The sequence below is a fragment of the Puma concolor genome, chromosome E2 (assembly GCF_028749965.1).
Source record: "Puma concolor isolate L17-30 chromosome E2, mPumCon1.1.hap2, whole genome shotgun sequence".
In the NCBI taxonomy this organism is placed as follows: Eukaryota; Metazoa; Chordata; class Mammalia; order Carnivora; family Felidae; genus Puma; species Puma concolor.
Window position 1 is genome coordinate 41,370,550 of NC_141681.1, and position 20,096 is coordinate 41,390,645.

Consider the following 20,096-nt stretch of genomic DNA (forward strand, 5'->3'; position numbering starts at 1 on the left):
ATCAGTGTTACATTTTACATTATTTTTCGTGCAAACTTTGCGGATCTGGTGTGTAGTTTACACTTACGACACATTGCGGGCCGGCCGGGCCAGTCACATTTCAAGCACATGACAGCCACACAAGGCGGCTGAAAGCTACCTGTTGTGGACAGTGCGGGTCTAGAGCAAAGAATCTGCCAGAGATATTTGCCACTGTTGACATCTTTATCTTTGGCCCCAACCCCGCTATGTCTTAATGGCTCCCCCAACCCCCTTCCTGGACTTTGGGTTGAAAGCAGAGCAGGTGGTCAGGTTGCAACATGACTTCCACCCCTGGGTGTTTTCACCTGTTGCCCTCATTCCTGCCTTGCTGCTAACATACTACGGTATCCCCTGCATCCCAGCTCCTGTGGACTGATTCACTCAGAAATATTCATTGAGCGCTTCCTAGATATTAACCCTGTGCCCCACCCTAGGGATACAGGTGAACCGACAGGCTTTTCTTGTGAATTCATTACAGAACTTATCAGTGTTCTTGGGGTCTCGTGCGGAGACAGACTTTAACCAAATAATTGCACAAGTATGTAATTGCACACTGTGGAAAGTGCTATGGAGGGAATATACCTTTTAAAAATGCTAGCCACAGGTCATGGTGTGATTGGCCTATCCCTGGAGGTGTTTATTTTTTTTTTTTAATTTTTTAATGTTTATTTATTTTTTGAGATGGAGAGAGACAGCATAGGCGAAGGAGGGGCAAAGTGAGAGGGAGACATGGGATCTGAAGCAGGTTGTAGGTTCCGAGCTGTCAGCACAGAGCCCGACGCGGGGCTCGAACCCACAAACCGTGAGATCATGACCTGAGCTGAAGTTGGGTGCTTAACCCACTGAGCCACCCAGGCGCCCCTGCCTGGAGGTGTTGAATAGAGGTTGTCCGGCGAGGCCGTCTTGGTGAACATTGATTTGACAGATGAGACTTCAGTAGGAGCATCTCAAGGTCCCTTCTGGTCCCAAGTGTCCCTAAACTCCAGTTGGAAAGTCTTTGGGACAGATAGCGGCTCACCGGTTCTTACGTGAGTGACCCGTTCATCTGTTGTGGTCGTCCTCTCGCAAAATACTTGGGGCCAGCTGAACAGCGGCATTAAGGGGAAGCAGAAGGCAGTTCGTTCATTCATTCTTCATTCATTCATGCACCAATCCTTATCACGTAATCTGGGGGATGTCAGGCACTGCTCTGGATATTCAGAAAGGCAAGGCCAGCATTCTCTCCGGCCAGACGATACTGCCGACTGGACACGCTTTCCCAGAGAAGATAACAATTTGAAAAAGAGGAAAAATCAATGCTAATAGAACTCCTTTTTCTGGTTCCTAAAATGACATCGTCCACAGCTGCCAATGCTTTGAGCCCATGGCTGCCGTGGGAGGCAAGAGCCGTGGATGGATGCAATCTCGTGAGCTTTTCAAACCTGGCCAAATCAATAAATGCGAGGCAGAGATGAAGGCTGCTGGGTGGAGGGAGGCTGGGTTCAAGGGGCAAAGTGTACCATTCCTCTTGTACCCCCTGAAACAGGATAGGGAACCTCCCTTCAGCCCGAAGTCTCCGGGGACAGGGTAATTTCAGCTGCACTTGATGTAGCCTATACATCACTGTCTTCTTGACCAGCTCTCAAATTAAACTCTGATGTATAAAGTTAAACAAAAATGAGATAAAAATTGGCAGAGGTTGAAGAGGGTCAAAGTAGTCAAAACACAAGGTAGACTATTGCTCCTTTTGATATATGTTATTCTGTGCGCTTAGAAAAAATAAAATTGTAAGTCTCCCCGAGACTGTCTCGTTGAGAATGAGGCATTACTAATTTATTTTCAATAGACTCCCAGGTTTCCTAGCTGGGAGGAATGTTCTAGGTATTGTTTTCGGGGGAAAGAGGCCATGGTTCAACCTCAAAAAAGGCTGTGATGACGGGAAAGCTTCTTGCAAAAATCGGAGTCCTTCACAGCAGCCTGACGGTGACCCTGGTGGCATGGCCGTGTCACAGACTGCGGGGTCTGACGGCCTCATCTTCTCATCTAATCCTGCAAAACCCTAAGGAGCAAACCACACAGCATAGATCACCGCCCCCTTTGACAGCTGAGGAAGGGGAGACCTACAGAAACCCGGTGTCTGAAATAAACATCAGCACACCTCACCTCGTAGGTCCCGGGACACAGAGGCGAACAGGACAGAGGTCTCTCCTACAGACCTCGCCTTCCAGCGCGAGGGAAAATCCTCAAGCACAATGACTGAAAGTAAAATGTGCTTGGGGCCCCTGGGTGGTTCAGTCGGTTGAGCGTCCGACTTCGGCTCAGGTCATGGTCTCTCGGTTGATGAGTTCGAGCCCCGCGTCAGGCTCTGTGCTGACGGCTCAGAGCCTGGAGCCTGCTTCAGATTCTGTGTCTTCTTCTCTCTCTGCCCCTCCCCTGCTCGCGCTCTGTCTCTCTCTGTCTCAAAAATAAAGATAAACATTACAAAAATAAAAAATAAATAAAGTCTGCTTATGGGTAGACTGAGTTGCTGTGGAGAAAATGAAGTAGACAGGGGACAGGCAGATGGGGATAGAGAAAGTCAGTTAGAAGTGTAAACGAAGGGAGTGACAAGATTGGATTTACATCCTTAAAAGATCACAAAGGCAGAGGTGCAGGGAATTAACTTCAGGGTCAAGGGCGAGATCAGGAGGCCGTGAGGGGGCGATGACAATTGTCTAGGTGAGATAGGGCGGTGGCTTGGGCCAGGGGGTGGCCGTGGCAGTGGGGTGTGGAGCCAAGGTCTATTCTGGAGGTAGGACATCTAAGAGCGATCTCCGGCTTCTATCCCAGGGCCCCTTCTGCGACGGAACCCCACCTGGCATATCGTGACACCGATGCACCCAAGTCCTGAGCAGGCTGCTTCTCTGGGTGGAGTAAAGATGGGGTGCTAGACAGCAACAGCAGAAAGCAGGGCTTCCGGAGAGGGGGTACCTGGTCCAGGTGTGTGCATGTGGATGAGTCGTGATACACATTACCACCTTCAGCCTTATTTTTCCCAATTAATCGGGAAAGTTCCCTTCCAGCCCACTTGCCTCTGTTCTTTCCTTAAGCATCTCTGCTCTGGCTTTTGTCTATGTGGTTCTATAGAAACCACTCCCTTCAAGGCCATTGTCACCATGGGCCTCCACCCTGCCCCATCAGCGCTGCTCCGGGACAGGTGGACCAGACCGGCGAGCTTTCTGGCATCCCAGTATCTCAGTAGGCACTTGACGCCCACCCACCTGGCACCACGTGATGGGTTTCCCCACAGGTTGCGACGTCCGTGGGCAGAAGCCAGGATGGGGTTTATGTGGACGACAAGGGCAGCCTCCGGTCTGTTTGCTGATGCAACCACAGCTGCCCCAGAGCCCGCCTCCTCTGAGAGGCTTGGCAGGTCCACGTATGAGGGTGTCCCAGGTAGAGCTGCGCCCCGAGCTGGCCGGTTTCCTCCCTCCGCAGAGATGTGTGAGGTTGGCTAAGCCCCAGGACAACCTCAGGGCGAGCTCCCTGAGCCCTTGTGGAACATCTCCTCAAGTTCCTTCTCTGTGCTGGGCTCTGGACCGAGGCCGGGGATCAGGGGAACAGAAGCACCGATCTACCAAAGTCACACCCTTCTTGGGGACACAGTAGACCATACCTCTCCTTCTTACTTGCAATTCAGTGTGACTTTAACTAAATGTTGTCAGATGGAACGTGGGCAGAAGTGACGTGTTCTACCTTCAGTCTAACCCATAAAAAGCACCCTGGGGGTACTCCGTGCTCTTTTCTCTTCTACTAGCTGGATGCAGATAGTGGCGAGGAACCAGGGTAAAATCAAGCCGAGGCACAAAGTAGAGGGAGCCTGGATCCCCGAAGGACGGTGTGGACGGGCACACCCGCTGCAGACTGCCATCCAAGCAAGAAATAAACATCTGCTCTGTCGCGCTTTGCATGCCGGGTGGCTTTGTTACGCTTTGTTAGCCTCCGCTAAGTGATGCAATTTCTGCTCTCAAGGAGTTTGCGATCAAATGAAGAGAAAAGCCTCAGCCGCACCATTCTGGAACAACAGTAGGTGGCTTTCAAGAGGAGATGAGTAGTTGGATTTGGGCTTTCGGTTCTGAAGTCACGCGCTGCAGGCCCCTGGGCCTGTCACCTTCCTATCGAAGCCCTTTTCTGGAAAAGAGGAGAAGGGTCAGAGCAGGGGGAAGGCCCTTCTGGCAGGGGCACATCACGGTCGAGGGCTCACAGGCAGGGCTTGAGGCAAGGATGAGAGAGTCATGTTGATTCTCCTTAGGGGAAGAAGAAGATGGGCACCTAATAACTTCGGCCGTCATGGGACAGGGTGACGATCAGAACTCTCTCACTTCCTCTCTCTGACCTAACACGCCCACCTCTAGAATTCCCGAGGAAGCAGAGCCCTCATCCAGGCCAGGACCCCCACCTGTTGTCCTGTTGTCTGGGTGCTCAGAGATAAGTCCTCCCAGACCTGCATGCTCGACGAGAACAGCTCCTTTGTCCGTCTTTCTCCGGGGCTCGTGAGCCCAGGGGTTTCATCCTATTTCTGAGCAGAGGATCCTGGCTGAGGCTCCCAAGTGCCAGCCGAGATTCGAATGTCATCTCCATAGTCACTGTTCCCAGCTAGGCACGGGCAAGCCCAGCTTGGGTCTGTCTGTTCCCCACCGGCCAGGAAGCAGAGCCCCTTACAACTGAGGAGCCCGAGCCCAGAGGGTAAAGGCCCTGCTCGTCACGCTGGACACCCCCCGGGGCTGGCAGGACCTCGGGGCTGTTCACAGTCACTTTTTTCCCCTTGTTGGGAAAGACAGATGCCAATGCCACTGGTTCTCCCGTTGCTGACATGAACCCCACGCACACCCTGTGCCCAGTGAATGGTGCCGTTCCAGGCGCTCCCCCCCCAGACGAGCATCACGGAGCTGACATCTACAGGCTTGCGTTCTAGACCCTGCTTTTACCGGTGGCGTGACCTTGGCCTTCCCACTCCTCCCCTCCCCCTGCCCATTCTTTCACGACGGTAACATCACAAGTTTTCGTTAAACGAATACTCGTTGTTCATTATGTAGCTCTTGCTGCGTGTTGAGGCCAGGGATGTCCCAGGGTTGTTCGGTTGTTTCCGTCCTCACCTTGTCTTTCCTGGAGCCAAACTGCTTGAGTTTCTTTGTGCACGTGATTAAGGTTGCCCACACCTGCAGCCTCTGGTACTGAGAGTGTGCCACAAGGTCAGACACGTCGGGTCACCTGCCGTAACAGTTTCTTCTTGCCCCTGGACGCATCCCCTCTGTGGTCCTCCGATGTGCAGTCTGGTTCCTTACCGTGTGAGCGACCACACAGCTAGTAGCATCCGGGGCTTTCCATCACCAGCAACCTAGGGATTTCCTTCACCTCTTTCAGCCTCTGGATCCCCTGTGCCCTGCAGCTTATGTCTTTTCTTTCCTGGTGTAATCCCTCCTTTTGTTGGTCCACAAGCCCCAGCAGCTTTCTGATAATGTGCTTATTGGGGTCTAAGTTCGGCTGGCAGGACAAACAAGTCTCCTCTGCCTCCTCGTCTGAGCACTCTTCCCCGCAAACAAACAAACGGCAACAAAAAGAACAGCAAATAAATGAAAGGAGAGGAATGCCAAACTAAAATACGAGCTCCATTTCTTTTTGTGGAATGAGAAGACAGCCGTAACCCAGTATTGCAAAGGATGGGCTATGTGTCTGTGGCTGGAACCCCAAAGTAGATCAGAAGACACCACAAGGGTCACTGTGGGGTAAAGTCTCCGGAGGGGAATAGTTAGACTGCCCGATCCCCTCTCGTGAGCCTATGACCCCCTCCATGTCCTCTTGGAAGATGGGAAGGTGACTCAGCTGAGAGGTCCGCGAATGCAACCCAAATAAGGGGCTTGGGGGAAAGTCTGTCATTAAACCCCTAGTGCCGTCTCACAGAGCAGAGGCAAGGCAGGAGGCCACCTTTCTTTGTGCCATACAGTTCCTGTGAATTTTAACACGCGTATAGATTCGTGTGACTAATGGCACCACCAAGATATAGAGCGGTTCCACCCCCCTGTCACCGAAACACCCTCATGTTTCCTCTTTATAGACATGCTCTCCCTCCACCACTAACCCCTGGGAATCACTGATCGGTTCTCCGTCACTGTATTGTATCCCTTGCAGAGTGTCATTCAAATGGAATCGTATAGCATGCCACCTTTTGAGACTAACATCTTTCACTTGGCGCAAGGCCTTTGAGGTTCCTCCGAATGGTTGTACGTAGCAATGTTTGCTGCTATGTTGCAAGCCTGAGTGTCGTTCATTGTATGGATGTACCACAGCGCAGGTTCCCATTCTTCCTTGAAGCATATTTGCATTGTTTTCGGGGTGGGCAATTATGGTAAATATTGCTACAAACGCTTGCATACAATTTTTTTTTTTTCGTAAGGATACATTTTTATTTCACTTGGGTAAACACCCAAGAATGGAATTGTTGAGTCATAATGGTATGTGTCTGTTGAACTTGATAGGAAGCTGCCAAACCTTTTCTGGAGTGGCTGTACCATTTTTCATCCCCATCAGTAATGTCTGAAAGTCACTGTTGCTAGACTTTACCAGAACTTGCTATGGATAGTAATTTTTATTTATTTATTTTTTTCAGTGTTAGCCATTTTAATAGTTAGGGGATGGTTCCGGCTACGATTTCATGTTGTATTCTTCTAATAGCTAATTGTGTTGGACGTCTTTCATGTGCTTATTTCCTATCCTTATATCCTTTGGTAAAGAGTCTCTCGAAGTCTTTGTCCACTTTTTTAATTGTTTGTTTTGATGCTATTGAGTTTTGGGAGTTCTTTATATACGAAAGGTGCAAACTCTTTGTTGTACTGAACAGGTGATTTGCAAATATTTTCTCTTTTCACTCCCTTCTCTGTCTTCTATAGAGCAAAAGTTTTAAATTGTGATGATGGGGACCAGCTTTAAATGTATTTCCATCTCCATCAATGTGCACTTATTGAGCGCCTATTGTATGCAGGTTCCCGTTAGGCATTGTGCTTTAGAAGATTAATGGGATTTAGGGCTTGAAGGATCATCTGATGAGGTCACCGCCCTTCCTCTAAGGGACACAATGTCTGATTTACATCCAGAGTCCTGGGAGGGGCTTGGGACTTCCTCGGATTTTGTGTCACTGCCTCTTCTCAGTTCCAAACCTGTTCATTAGCATTACATCCGGGCATCCCTGTCTTAACCCACCCTCACAGAAGCTGTATCCTCCTGCCCTCCAAGGCCCACTTGGACAATCCACCAGGCCCCGAAGGCTCCTCTGCTCTAAAACTTGTGTTTCCTTGTCTGTTGCCTTCTTTGATTACGTCACCTTTTCTGCCACCTAGTCGGTGTATATGTATATGAAGCGTATAGAAATGACCAGCAGAGAACCTATTAGAAAATACGGTGTTCGGGGCGCCTGGGTGGCGCAGTCGGTTAAGCGTCCGACTTCAGCCAGGTCACGATCTCGCGGTCCGTGAGTTCGAGCCCCGCGTCAGGCTCTGGGCTCATGGCTCAGAGCCTGGAGCCTGTTTCCGATTCTGTGTCTCCCTCTCTCTCTCTGCCCCTCCCCTGTTCATGCTCTGTCTCTCTCTGTCCCAAAAATAAATAAACGTTGAAAAAAAAAATTAAAAAAAAAGAAAATACAGTGTTCATGCAAGTGGCTGAAGAAATAGACAGGTCCCTACACTCTTGAGAGCCATCGACTTAAGGTTCCCTCCCATCCTTCCTTAGAAGCCAGGATCTAACAAAGGTCTCCTCCAGGTTTTCAAGGAGAGCAACCTGGTCCACGTATATATACCACCCTCAGGCAACATCCGGGTACCCTTCTAGGAACCTTCTGAAGACAGCATCTTCCACCAAGGGACAGCCACCAAGGGTGGGATTGCGGGTGTGCTGGCAAACCAGTGGAAGGAACAGTTTCTGAATTTGCTTGTTCCAATGTCCTACCGCACAACGATAGGCCGGTCCCAGCTGCTGGTTCACAAGAGTGCCCTGGGCTTCCTTTTCTAGAATGAGAGCAAACCAAACGCAAACTTAGTTCTGGAGTCCAGTTTAGCAGGCCGTGTTCCCACATGTCGGTTCCTAATAGGCAACAGCTGCGGCTGTGGTTTCTTCTAGGCGAGTGATTCATGTCTTTGCTCAGAAACGATAAGCAGAACAAATGTTTACTTAGACGGATAACAGAGGGACAGTTGGAAAACAGGAGACTGGCAACTGGAAATATTTTGCTGCTATTTGATCCATGACAGTTTAGCTGGAATTAGTCATATGGTACAAACTGGCCAGGCCTTTGGGCCGGAGGCAGCGTGGGGGATACGCAGACTGCCTCCCTGGAAAAGCAGTGGCAGTGGCAAAGCAGAACATGGAAAGGAAGACCAGAAAGTCTGCCCCGGGGCATTTCAGGGTGACTCTTACCTCCCTGAGCGACTTTCCCTCATCAGTTGCCTTTTCTGCCGCCTGATTCAATTCTCTTGCCCAAAGGAGCTAGAAGGAAGAACAGAGAAAGAGAAAACTGTATGCACACATGGCTGGAGCCTCTAAAATCCATGAGAAATTTTTTTGTTGGTTTGTTTTTACACATCCAGAAATTAAAGACACCATTTAATCCTCTGTGTGTACGCGAGGGAGAAAAGCTTTAAAAAATGCAAGCACTCCCGATAATAAATTTCAGTCTTTGGGACAGTGGTCCATACGCCGATTCATCTAAGAAAGAAACATGTACCTTAAAAGTGGAAACCTGAATATGGGACCGTGGAGTCGGATATTGTCAGTCTAATTATGTTTACATAACTTAAGGCTTGTATCCTATTTGATGCGTATACATAGAGTACGTACTTCTACAGTCGCCCTCAAATGCATTATTTAGTAGATAGATCATAAATATTTCTACAAAAAAGGAGAAAAGGCAGATATGTAATTCAATTTTTTCGTTGCTGTTGTTCCGAGAAGCGAGAAATGCTGTTTTGTGAAAAACTTCTCAGCAGTCCATGCTTTGCAAACACTAAGGAGGTAAAGCCCCAAACTGACTTCCTTCTCATCTGGGGTCAGAATCGCTGATGTTTGTGAGTCTGGGAGAGTAATTAAAGTCCCAAGAGAGATGCGCGCTGTCAGAACAGTCCCCGTGACGCAGAGCAGGGGACGGGGCTCTTTTAACAGCAAACACGAGCCGGGGAGGGTGGAAAGTGCAACTCTGCCCTCACAGGTGCATTTTTCTAAGCATGTTATAAAAAGGGTGTAAACGGGGCGACAAGCTCCCTTCTCCTTGCCCACAGGCACTTGCGGTGGGAGGCCCCCTGTCTGGGGCTGAAGCAGAGGTCTGGGGGAGCCTACCCGGGGGTGTCCTTCATAATGGACTCACACAGATGTCGGTTTATATGGCTCAGCTCTTTTTCCTCCTTCTTCCACTGGCCGAGCCTCGTTTGCCTTGGAGAGAAGCGCTTCTCTCATATTCTGAGTCTGTGACATTTAGGGGGCATTAGAAACCACCTCTGCAGCCCGTCTGCCAGCCCCCCTCCCGCCCCCCAATTCTGGGGAGAAGAGCCTTGTTCCAGCCTGAACCCACGTCCTCCGATCAGGCCCCCGGGGGCCATTCTGGGCTTCTGAGAGCAGAGTACGGGACTTGTGTCTGAGCCGCTGGGAAGCTCTCGTGGTGGCAGACAGGAAGGTGTGGTCCTGGGGTCGCTGATGGGCATTGGCTTGCCCCTGGTCCAGCCATGCTGTGAGCGAGTCCCCATAACATAGTCTAAGCCTCTGGCCAGACCTCTCTTAGACCTCGTCGGGTGCCACGCCTGGCCAGCTTGATGCTTTCCTTTGTGTTGCCAGAGGTCCCTCTTGCAATAGTGACAGCCGTCACATGTACCAGCTTGGCCTAAGGCAGAGCGGGATGATGAGCAAGCCACTGCTGGCAGGATTTCGGTGTGACTGGCTCAGGCCCCCTGTGGGGATCCCCAGGCTCTCAGAGCAGTACCTGCCCCAGAGATGAGGGCTGTGTGACTTCCTCAGGCCAGCGCAGGGGGCAGCTTCCCCCGTTCCCGGGCCTTCCCCCAAGGCACACAGTTTGCCCCCTTGGGCTGCCCCCTCTGTTCTCCGAAGTTGCCCTCAGCCGCACCCCGAGCCCCCTGCTCTGTCTGCACGAGGCAGGCTGAACTCGCGGTCCCTCCAGCTCATACCGCCAGCCCCCCTTCCCCTGGGCCCCCCAGCCAGTGGGGCCACAGAGCTCTGGGGCAGCTGTCCTTTTCACGCATGCCCTCAGAACTGACCCGGCTCAGCTGGCCTGTTCGGGTCGGGGAGGCATTTACTTATTCACTCACTCATTCATTCATTCATTCATTACACTGGGCGTTGGTTGTTGCTAAATAGCATGTATGACTTTTCCTGAGCGGGCGACAGCCAGCTGGCCTCGTACACGCTCACAGTCACCCACTGTGTGTGACCCTCTGTGGCCCAGGAATCCAGGTCCGCGTCTCCTGCTGGGCACTGTGTTCTGAGAGTCTGGTATATACACGGTGGGCCCACAGCAAATTAATGAATTCTTTCTGCCAGTTCCCCCGCCATGTGTGTATGGTCTCCCGTCATTCCTGCCAAACCTTACCCTTCCTGCCCTCAGATATGTGGCCACGACTTACATCGTCCAAGAAGCCAATTTCAAATGACCTAAAAACAAAGAGGGAGGGTCAGGTCAGGAATTACCCAGAGTAAGCACAGCATCCAGTTTGCATCCAATTTTTTATCAGTTAAGTATTTTGTAACAAAACCGAGAACGTATTATTTATCTTATCAATTTATTCCATTAATTTCTATTATTATTAATTTCTATGATATATGTTGCTAAACAGTACATCAAGAGTGTTTTCGTGCCATCATTCTCTGAATGCACCCTTTTCCGGGTTGCATAGTATTCCACTCTTTGGATATCCTACCTTTCATTTAAGCAGTCCTCTGCCTGTGGACATTTAAGGTGTTTTGTTTTGCCAAAAAAAGGTAGATACAAAAGAACATTCTTGTATATAAGTTTTTGTAAGTCTTTCTGATTATGTTCTTAGCAAAATCTCAAGACATTTGTTGGACCAGTTGGATTAGAGACTTTCTCCTGCTCAGCCTGCTAGACTGATAGACTGTTAGCCTGGAGTGGCTGGAGGCCAGCTTTGCTGATTTCTGGAAAATGAAGCCCCTGGGAAGGCAGAAAGGAGGGGGGTGACGGCTTTCTGATCATGTCGTCGAACACCTGGATCCAGCCATACCTGAATCCGCGGCCCCTTTGTCTACTAATACATTTCACTTAATTTTATTTGGGTGGGGTGTCTTTCACCTGCTACCAAAATTTCTGTCAAACAAAGAATGAAACGTACTGTCCCCGGGCTGGACGAGGATGGGGGGCCATGCATCCCATGCTTCAACCTCTTCTACAATGGCAGGTGGCCATCGGGCCTCTGACTAGGATCCTCCTGAGGTGCTTTGAGACTCACTGCCTTTGAGTCAGTGTATTTATTTCTTTGCTGAAAACTCTGACTGTTGGGAACCTCCCTCTCATATTAGCTAAAACATGTTTTCCCATACCTTTTGTTTGCTGATGAAATTTCTAGAATGCAAAGCATTCTAACTGAGGATGGTCAATGCTAGCTATTCCCTCCATACCACCAGTGATGGGTGAAGTTAACCCATGATCACCGTGTAGGGTGCCAGCCCTCAGCGTACTGCCTGAACTAACCCATGAAGCCTCATGTTAACGCTTAAAGCCACGTCCCTTTCCAGACCTCTCTGCCTCAGTTTCCCTTCCCTCAGAGTGGGCTGTGAGAGAGACCTTATTCAGCACGAAACTGTCTTATCTACAGTTTAGCAAATGTCTGTGGAGTCTTTAAAGCAGCTTCTATCATCATAAAAATATTTTAACTTATAACCTCAGGAAGAGATAGGCATGGGAGTCTTTATAAAGCACAGAAATCCAGATGAGCATAATTTGAAGGTAATTTGAATCGTAATGAGTATTTTTTAATGTAAACAGGCAGAGGAAATACGTGCCGGGTTCTGATGTAGAACACACACCCAGATATGTCTTTTGATGGAAATATCAGTGCCATGGGAATCCAAGATGATGCAGACGTAAATGGCATCAATGAGAGACGGGCAGTGTTCGCTGTGGCTGCAGGTTGGACGTCTCAGCAGGAGAAGAAAGACGATCATTATGCTAGATGGTCCATGGTCACTGTGGCTCTAGCCCCTAAATGCACGTGAGGGACAAGAGGTGTCCGGTTGAGAGCAGTGACTCGTTCTTATAAAGCCTTAGAGAAGGATGAGCCAGAAGGGTTCTCGGGGACAGGAAGGTTCAGGTATCCGCAATTATCAGGCGTCTGAGACTCTTTGCCACCTACATCCGCACTTGTGTTTACCCAGTGTGTCCGTTCCCTTTGTCCCCATCCTTCGTACTCACATGCATTTATTTGGAAGGAACTTTTAGATCGTTTCCACGGGTGTGAGACCATGGTCCCTTGCCTCGAATAAAATGAAAACAAGCCACCATTATTAAATGCGAGCTAGATACTTTTGCTTACCTAGAGTTCAGTGCCTTATGTCCATCCCCTTGTTGAAAAAGATGAACAAAGTGTGAGAAAGATGTTCGGGGTGTCCTGGCACCACACTGAGTCTTTGACCTCGATGGAATCAGATGGAAGGAAAGAACTAAAGCCTGGGCAGGTTTCTACATGGCGTCTACTGTTATTTCATGTGCTACCTCAAACCCTTCCGACCACCCCTACCGCTAAGTGCCCGTGTTGATGGAGTCCCATACCCCCATTTCACAGATGGCAACGCTGAGGACCAGAGAGGGGAAGAAGCCCTCCTGGGGTTCCTAGCCTCCCGACACCCGGTTTCATGCTTTTCCCTTGTTTACCATCATTATTTCTGCCATCCACCCCACAGCTCTTCCATGAAGGTCGAGGGACCGCAGCACGTCCAGGACAGATGTTTAACTCTTCTGGAAGAAGAGGCCATGTGAGAGTGGTCTCTGTGAATAGGACCTGTGACACTAGCATGCCAGAGGGTCCCATGCCTCATCTCAAAGACAAGAACACTCAACTAAAAGCACAATCTTTTCGGGGTGCCTGGGCGGCTCAGTCGATTGAGTGTCCAACTTTGGCTCAGGTCATGATCTCACGGTTTGAGAGTTTGAGCCCCGCGTCGGGCTCTGGGCTGATGGCTCAGAGCCCAGAGCCTGCTTCAGATTCCATGTCCCTCTCTCTCTCCGACCCACCCCTGCTCGTGCTCTGTCTCTTTCCATCTTTCAAAAATGAATAAACAATTTTTTTTGAAATAAAAGCACCATCTTTTCTGGCTCGAAGTTATGGCTTCTAGAGCGACAGTCGCTTCGACCAAAGCAAATGCTGAAAATCCGTAATTTTCAGAAATGATCGCCAGCCCTCAAAAAAGGCATGTTTATACCCAAACTTCTCAGTGTGTTCCCCCTGTGTTCACTCTATCTTTTTCCCTGCACCACATTTTCATGTTTCCTCCTGAACAATTGCTTTCCCTCTGGAACATCAGCATATGCAAATGGATCCCGATGGATGGCCAGCCGGGCTCCTCCCCAAGTTGAGCCAGATAATTTTGTGGTGTTTATCCCTCCAACGTTTTTGAACCTATGGCCATGCTGAAGCAGAGAGCGAAGGGGCAACGTCAGTGGTAGGTTCGTGCAAAATCGAAAAGCTTCATTGATTCTACTCCAGGCATCTTTGTTAGCCTCTCCCATAGGTGGTCCTGGAACCAAACCCTTGTTTCAGAAGCTAGTGAAGAATGCAGCTCCCCGGGCCTTCCCCAGACTTACAGAAATCTGAAGTCTGTGACTCTTGTAACTCTACGTTCTAAACCACGGCTCACGGTGCCGACCACCCTGAGCCAATGGGTAGCTATCCTCACTGGGCAAACATCCGTTCTATACCTGGATGTGCCACAGTCAGTTCACATCCCCTCCCAGCCTCGTTCTGTATTTGCCATGGTTCTTATGGGAGGTGTGAAAGACATCTAGTTCAAACTGGATTAGATGAAACGTATCGGTGGACGAAGGGATGGCAAGTTCAGGTACAGCTGGATCCGGGTGTTTAATCAACCATCAGTGGATCTTCATTGAGCACCTGCTGAATGCTAAGCCCTGTGCAGGTCTCTGCTGTAGGGGGAGGAGGTCCCTGCCTTCAGGACACTTTAAGGCTTATTGGGAAGGCAAGGCACATGTTTGAAGAAGCCTATCAAAATGCAAAACAAGGGGCATATGGGTGGCTCAGTCCATTAGGCATTCGGCTCTTGGTTTCAGGTCAGTCCATGAGTTTGAGCCCCGCATCGGGCTCCACGCTGATGGCACAGAGCCTGCTTGAGATTCCGTCTCTACCCCCCTCTCTCTGTCCCTCCCCTGCTCATGCTCTCTCTCTCTCTCTCAGTCTCTCTCTCTCTCTCAAAATAAATAAACTTTAAAACACGCGAAACAAATAATGTAACATGATGCCCAAAGACACCTGCCCTCCTTGCAATACATCCTGTCCTGTTAATTTCCTAACCCACTTTCCATGAACTGCTCACATGTGCTGATCATTCAAAAAAAAAAAAAAAATGTAGTTCATTTTTCTGTACCAAGCCCTGTGCTGAGTTTTGGGCACACAGGGACACATAGCACATAGCCTTGTTCAAATCTCTCTCTGCCCTCCGCTCCTGAAGCCTCCCCCCCCGCCTCCCTCCCATAGGGTCACTTGTGATGCATTTGGGGATCCCTGAGATGATCTCATCATCTCAGGATCCTTAACTCGGTCACATCTGCAAAGAGGTCCACCATGCTGGCACCTTGACCTTGGACTTCCAGCCTCTGGAGCTGTGAGAAACAAATTTCTGTTGTTTATAAGCCACCCTGTCTATGGTATTTTGTTATACTAGCCCGGACAGGCTCAGACAGAACCTGACGTTTTGGGGGGCTGTCGTTGTGCCCACCATGCGTGCCTTCCTTGGTCATGAGGCAGAGGCTGGGCATCTAGACGTCTCCTTCGGTATTCACTCCACAAATGCACAGTCTCTTTTCCCCTTTCAGCCACTTTTTTGGCCCACTTCCCCAGGACACGTGTCCTCCTTGGTAAGCAAGAGCTCAGGGTCACAGATCAGGCTGCGGCTTGGTGGCCACCCCGGGAGACAGCCCGGCCCCACCCCCTCCCCCCAACTCCCGGGCAAAGGTTTCTGAGAGCTAATCATCACCTTGTAGTCCCTGGGTGTCAATGCCTGTATTCTGCCAGCAGCAAGGGGGTCACAAGTCAGTGCACGCCTAGGGTCAGTGAGGAAACACAGGGAGGTTAAGGGGACAAAGAAAGGCCAGGGCAGGGCACATTCCCACTGGGAGTTAACCTAGCAGAACCACAGCAAGACAGGCAGGCTGCCCCGGCTGGCGGCCTCTCCCTCGAAGGAATCTTCTCTGTGTGAGAAGGGACACGTGGCCAGCTCCCAGAATTTCCCCCATCGTGCCTCCCAGGGGCTTGGCTCCACACCCACTAGGGAAAACTCTGCCTTCAGAGCAAAAATTCCAAAGGGTCCTGCCTTGTGACCAGGATTCGTGCAGAAGCGTTGTGTCCGGGTACCGATTTCCCTTCTCAAAGTACCCCAGGGGGCGCTCACCACCAGCAGAGGCTGGCCTTAGCATGCCCATTTTACAGATGAAGAGGCTGAGGTCCAGAGAGCCTGACTGAGGACACAGGGAGGGGAGGGGGATAGAAAAAGTCTCCAGAATGTGGACGCCATACCCGGGAGTCTCTGCTAAATAGCTGAGGTCCTAACCCAGGATAAACCAGTGTGCCGGCAGAGCTTGGCTGTGTGCGGAAGGGCAGAGAGAAACAGCAGCCCGCAGGTCTTTCTGGGTGTAGCCAGCCTTGGCTTCTGCCCCGGCCCAAACACTTCGACGGGTCCCACTCTCCAGAATCTCAGGATGCACGTGACCTGATACGACCATCCGGGAGAGTCCTGTTGGGAACACGGGTCCTGAAGACGCACAGTGAGGTTGTAATCCGGGTCTAAACCCTTCAGCCCCAGCCACACGGCCGTCTTTATTACCTGCAAAATCAAATCACTGCAGAGAAGCCAGGACCACGGAGGCTGCCCGCGCAGGCAGGGCCTGGCCAGGCTTGATCCCACCCCCCTTCCCCCCCCCCCCCCCCCCGGAGAAACTCATGCAATTGTAGAGCTTGATGGGATAACAGGCATTGGTTGAGGTTTTGGGGTGGGAAGAGGGGGTCCGTCCTATTTGCCTGAGAATGGACCCCCGTGGCCACCACTGCCACTCAGGCCCCTGCTGTACCTGAGGGATGTCTGACCCCTGCCGTACCAGTCACCTTCTCCTTGCAGGGAGTGAGGGTGGGGAGGTCCCAGGAGCCAGCCTCCTCCCATCAATGTGCTGGGGACAGTCACTTGGGGTCCTTGGATGTTTACCTTATGTCCTGAAAAGGCCAGGAGAGCTGGTCGGCCCAGGGTGACAGGGAGGCCGAGGGAGAAGGGATGTGACTTGGGGCCTGGAGCGTTCTCATTTCCAGGCTGCACGTCCCAGAAGGCAGGGCCGTCCTTCCTTACAAGAGTTCCCTGGGCTGCTTAGGACCGCAGGAGAGGCTTCGGTTACTTGCAGCCAAAAGAGTTTTGACCATGGAGGCAGCCGTGCAGCCTTCGTGAGCAGCGTGGCGGGGGCACGGGCTGGGTGGAGACCCCAGGACCCTGGACGGAGGGACGGCTGCCCTTCAGACTCCCTGAGGCCCAGCAGGGACCGCGGCGGGGTTCTGCTGATCCTGAAGCCCAGTGCCCTCCACCAGGAGGCAATGGTGTCTGTGCACGTCCTGAAGGGCCTTGGAGGACACACCCTTCAAAGGCGGGACAGGGTTCCTGCAGGCAAAGGGAAGGACAAAGACCAGGAAGATGGTCTGGAATACTTGGCTCGTGGAGAGGCGGTGTCAGTGACCTCCCCCTCACCTTGACGTGTCCACACGTCTCCAAGTCCCCGTGGGCATGACCTTACTCCCACGTAAGCGGGGAAACTGGGAGTGGGGGGGCTCATGAGACGGCCATAACCATCACCACAAACTGGCCTGCCTAGCGCAGTGGGAGCGCACCCTCTCCCCCCCATGGTTCTGGTCAGAAGCTGACATCACGGCATCAGCCGGGCTGTGCTCCCCCCACAGGCTCCAGGGGACAATCTGTCCCTTGGCTTTTCTGGGGCTTCCAGTGCCCCTTGGCTTATGGCCGCATCATCATGCCTGTCTCTGCCTCTGTTTAGCCACTGGCTTCCCCTCTTCCACCTCATGTGAAGACACTTACCATTAGATTTAGGGACCCCCCCCCAACCCCCAGATAATCCAGGGTGATTTCATCCTAAGACCCTTAACTTAATTACATCTGCAAAGACCCTGTTTGAAACAAGGTCACAGTCACAGATTCCGAGGGTTAGGGTGTGGACAAAGCATTTTGAGGACTGTCCGACCCTTGATGCTAAGGTTGGCCGACTTCCCACGGAGGCCACTAAGACTTTGAACGAGGGGTGGAGCCAGGCCAGTCTGACTGCCCTGGTGTTTGCAGGGTCCTACACAGAGGTAGAGGGGAGCCTAAGGTGGGGACAGAGGAACAGAGGGTGTGGGGAGGAAGCCACCCAGCCCTGGGTAGTCCCTCCACACATTGGGAAAACCAGATATGATTATATTTATTATAGGTCTACGGCGCTCAGAGAAAAGCCAGTGTTAAGGCCCTGGGGTTCCCTCTACACGTCTCTGCCTTTTCCTCCGCAAATGATTCTGCATGAACCACGGCTCTCCCTTAGGAGACCTCCTGCAGATCCCAGCGCCTCATCGCTAGCAAGGGCGACAGGCACCAGAAGTTGGAACACTCGAGGGAGCCCCCAAAGGGGAAGGTGTTGAGTGGTCCAGGATGAGCCTTTTCTCCGGGGATGTGTCGGGCGGGGGGAGGACCAGGAGCAGAATGGAGCAAAACTGGGTCCACTGGGTGCTGGGACAGAAGTGGTGCCTCCTCGTTGAGGCCGCAGGACAAGCCACCTCCAGGGGCGCTGATGGCTGAGTCTGGGCAGTACTTGGGCAGCAGGCTGTGAAAGGGAAGGGGGCTGCAAGGAACCCCACCCCACCCCTACACTTCCACGCCCAGAACTGGCAGCTTCGGCAGGTCGTGCGTGCCGTGCTGGGGTGTGCCAGGCACCCAGCCTGTCCGCCTCTGCGGGACCAAACGGGAACTTCACGGAGGGCGTGTCCCCAGCTCCACCCCCGCCCCCCACTTCTGTGCGAGGAGTCCGCGAGGGCCCTCCCAGGCCTCCCACACCCACCGCCCTGTGGTCTTCTGTCGCTTTCTCACTGGCTTCCCCACCCACCCCCCATCGGCCCCCCTCGGTGTGAGAACCAGCAAAATGCATGCTTTCACCCACACCCGAGTAAATCACTAAGTGACATAGAAAGTTAAGTTCAACACTCGGGAAAATTGAATTTATCTTGGAAATGCTTTATTCTTCCAAAAGTTCACTTTGGCAAAGTCTAATGTACAGAAAAGCATGAAATACTACGGCTACAGACGGAGCGGGTTCGTCGGCTGAGCATTAAGCCTCGGGGTCCGAATCCGGGCTCACTCTCCGTCAACCACTCTCTTTAACTCCTATGTCCATCAACGTCCCTTCTAAATGGGGGCCTTACGCACATCTCATCTTGCCATAATGTCACAAGACCCAGAGAATTACAAATCAGGTTTAAGGCGGAAACCGTGACAGCCAAATCTAAGCACACAACAAGTGCATTAAGTATCTGTCTCCATTTAGCCTCATTCCAACCTACCTCTCCGCTCAGACCCGCTCCGTGCGGCGCTCAGCTGGAGGCAGCCTAAGATCCATTTTAGAGTGGACTGAAATATACATGACAGTTCACGCTGCACATGAACACATACAACTGTATAAAATATTTAAATAAAGACAGGAAAGAACAGAGGATTGCTGCAAAGCCTTTGGCAGACCCAGCCTTGGGGAATTTAGCAGCTTGAGATTCATTACAAATTTCATCTTTAATGTTATTTTTAGTTCAATATTTTGTAGCACTCAGAAGTAAATCTTGGTACGCTGTCTCCTCTCCCCCGGCTTCCTCTCTTCCGGTGTCTGATCCTTCAGTTTTACTGAAACCTAATACGTTTTCAATAAAATTGATTTGTGACGTCGTCATGCTGTTTGTTACCGTCTCCCATTCCTTGACGGAATGGGGGGGGGGGGGGAGAAGGATTGCGTGATTTGGCAAAGTGAGGCGGATTGCTCTTGATTGGGGAATAAATTGGCATGAACTTGGAAACCACCGCGCTGCAACACGGAAACTCCCCTCTCGTGCTCTGCCATTTTGAAGTTTCAGCCTCACGTTGCAGTCCTGAGTGCACAGGGTTCACCGACCTCCCCGGAGAGAGTCATCATCTCAGATACCGATGCAAAGGAGAGAAACAAACTCGGGTTTTCAATAATCGCTGCTCAGTTGCTCTCTCGATATGCCTTTCGACCTGGCAACCTCCAGCGAGTCTGTTGCTTTGAAATGCAATTCTAAAAGCAGGCACCTGTCCCCAAGGTGCAGGGCAGGAGAGGACAGGTTGACCAGAAGCTCTGTCCTGGGGTCGTTGCGCATACTTCCTTCCCGCTAGCGAGATGCAGGGAGTTAAATAAAGCTTTGTCCAGGAGGCAGCCTGCAAGATGAGAGGCAAGGCGGCAAAGGCTGACTAGCTGCCCAGCCAGCCCCTAAAATATATGAACTTGAAGCCCCTGGAACAGGGAGAGCACCCAGAAAATTCCTGATGGTTTTGGCTGAACTGGAATGGGGGGTGCTCATTTGTCACATTAGGGCAGGGTTCGACTTCCGACCCCGGGAAGCAAAGGCGTGGTGAGTAAGGGTCACGCTGAAGCAGCTTGAAAGAAGAGGACGTTCAACCCAAATACCAGCTGACCTGTGACGTTTGCCAGGTGGAGATTTTGGGAGCAAGTTATCTTATCTGTGACTTGGGTTTTCCATACCAACAACTGGTCTGGCAACGTCTGCCTCCGATTTTAA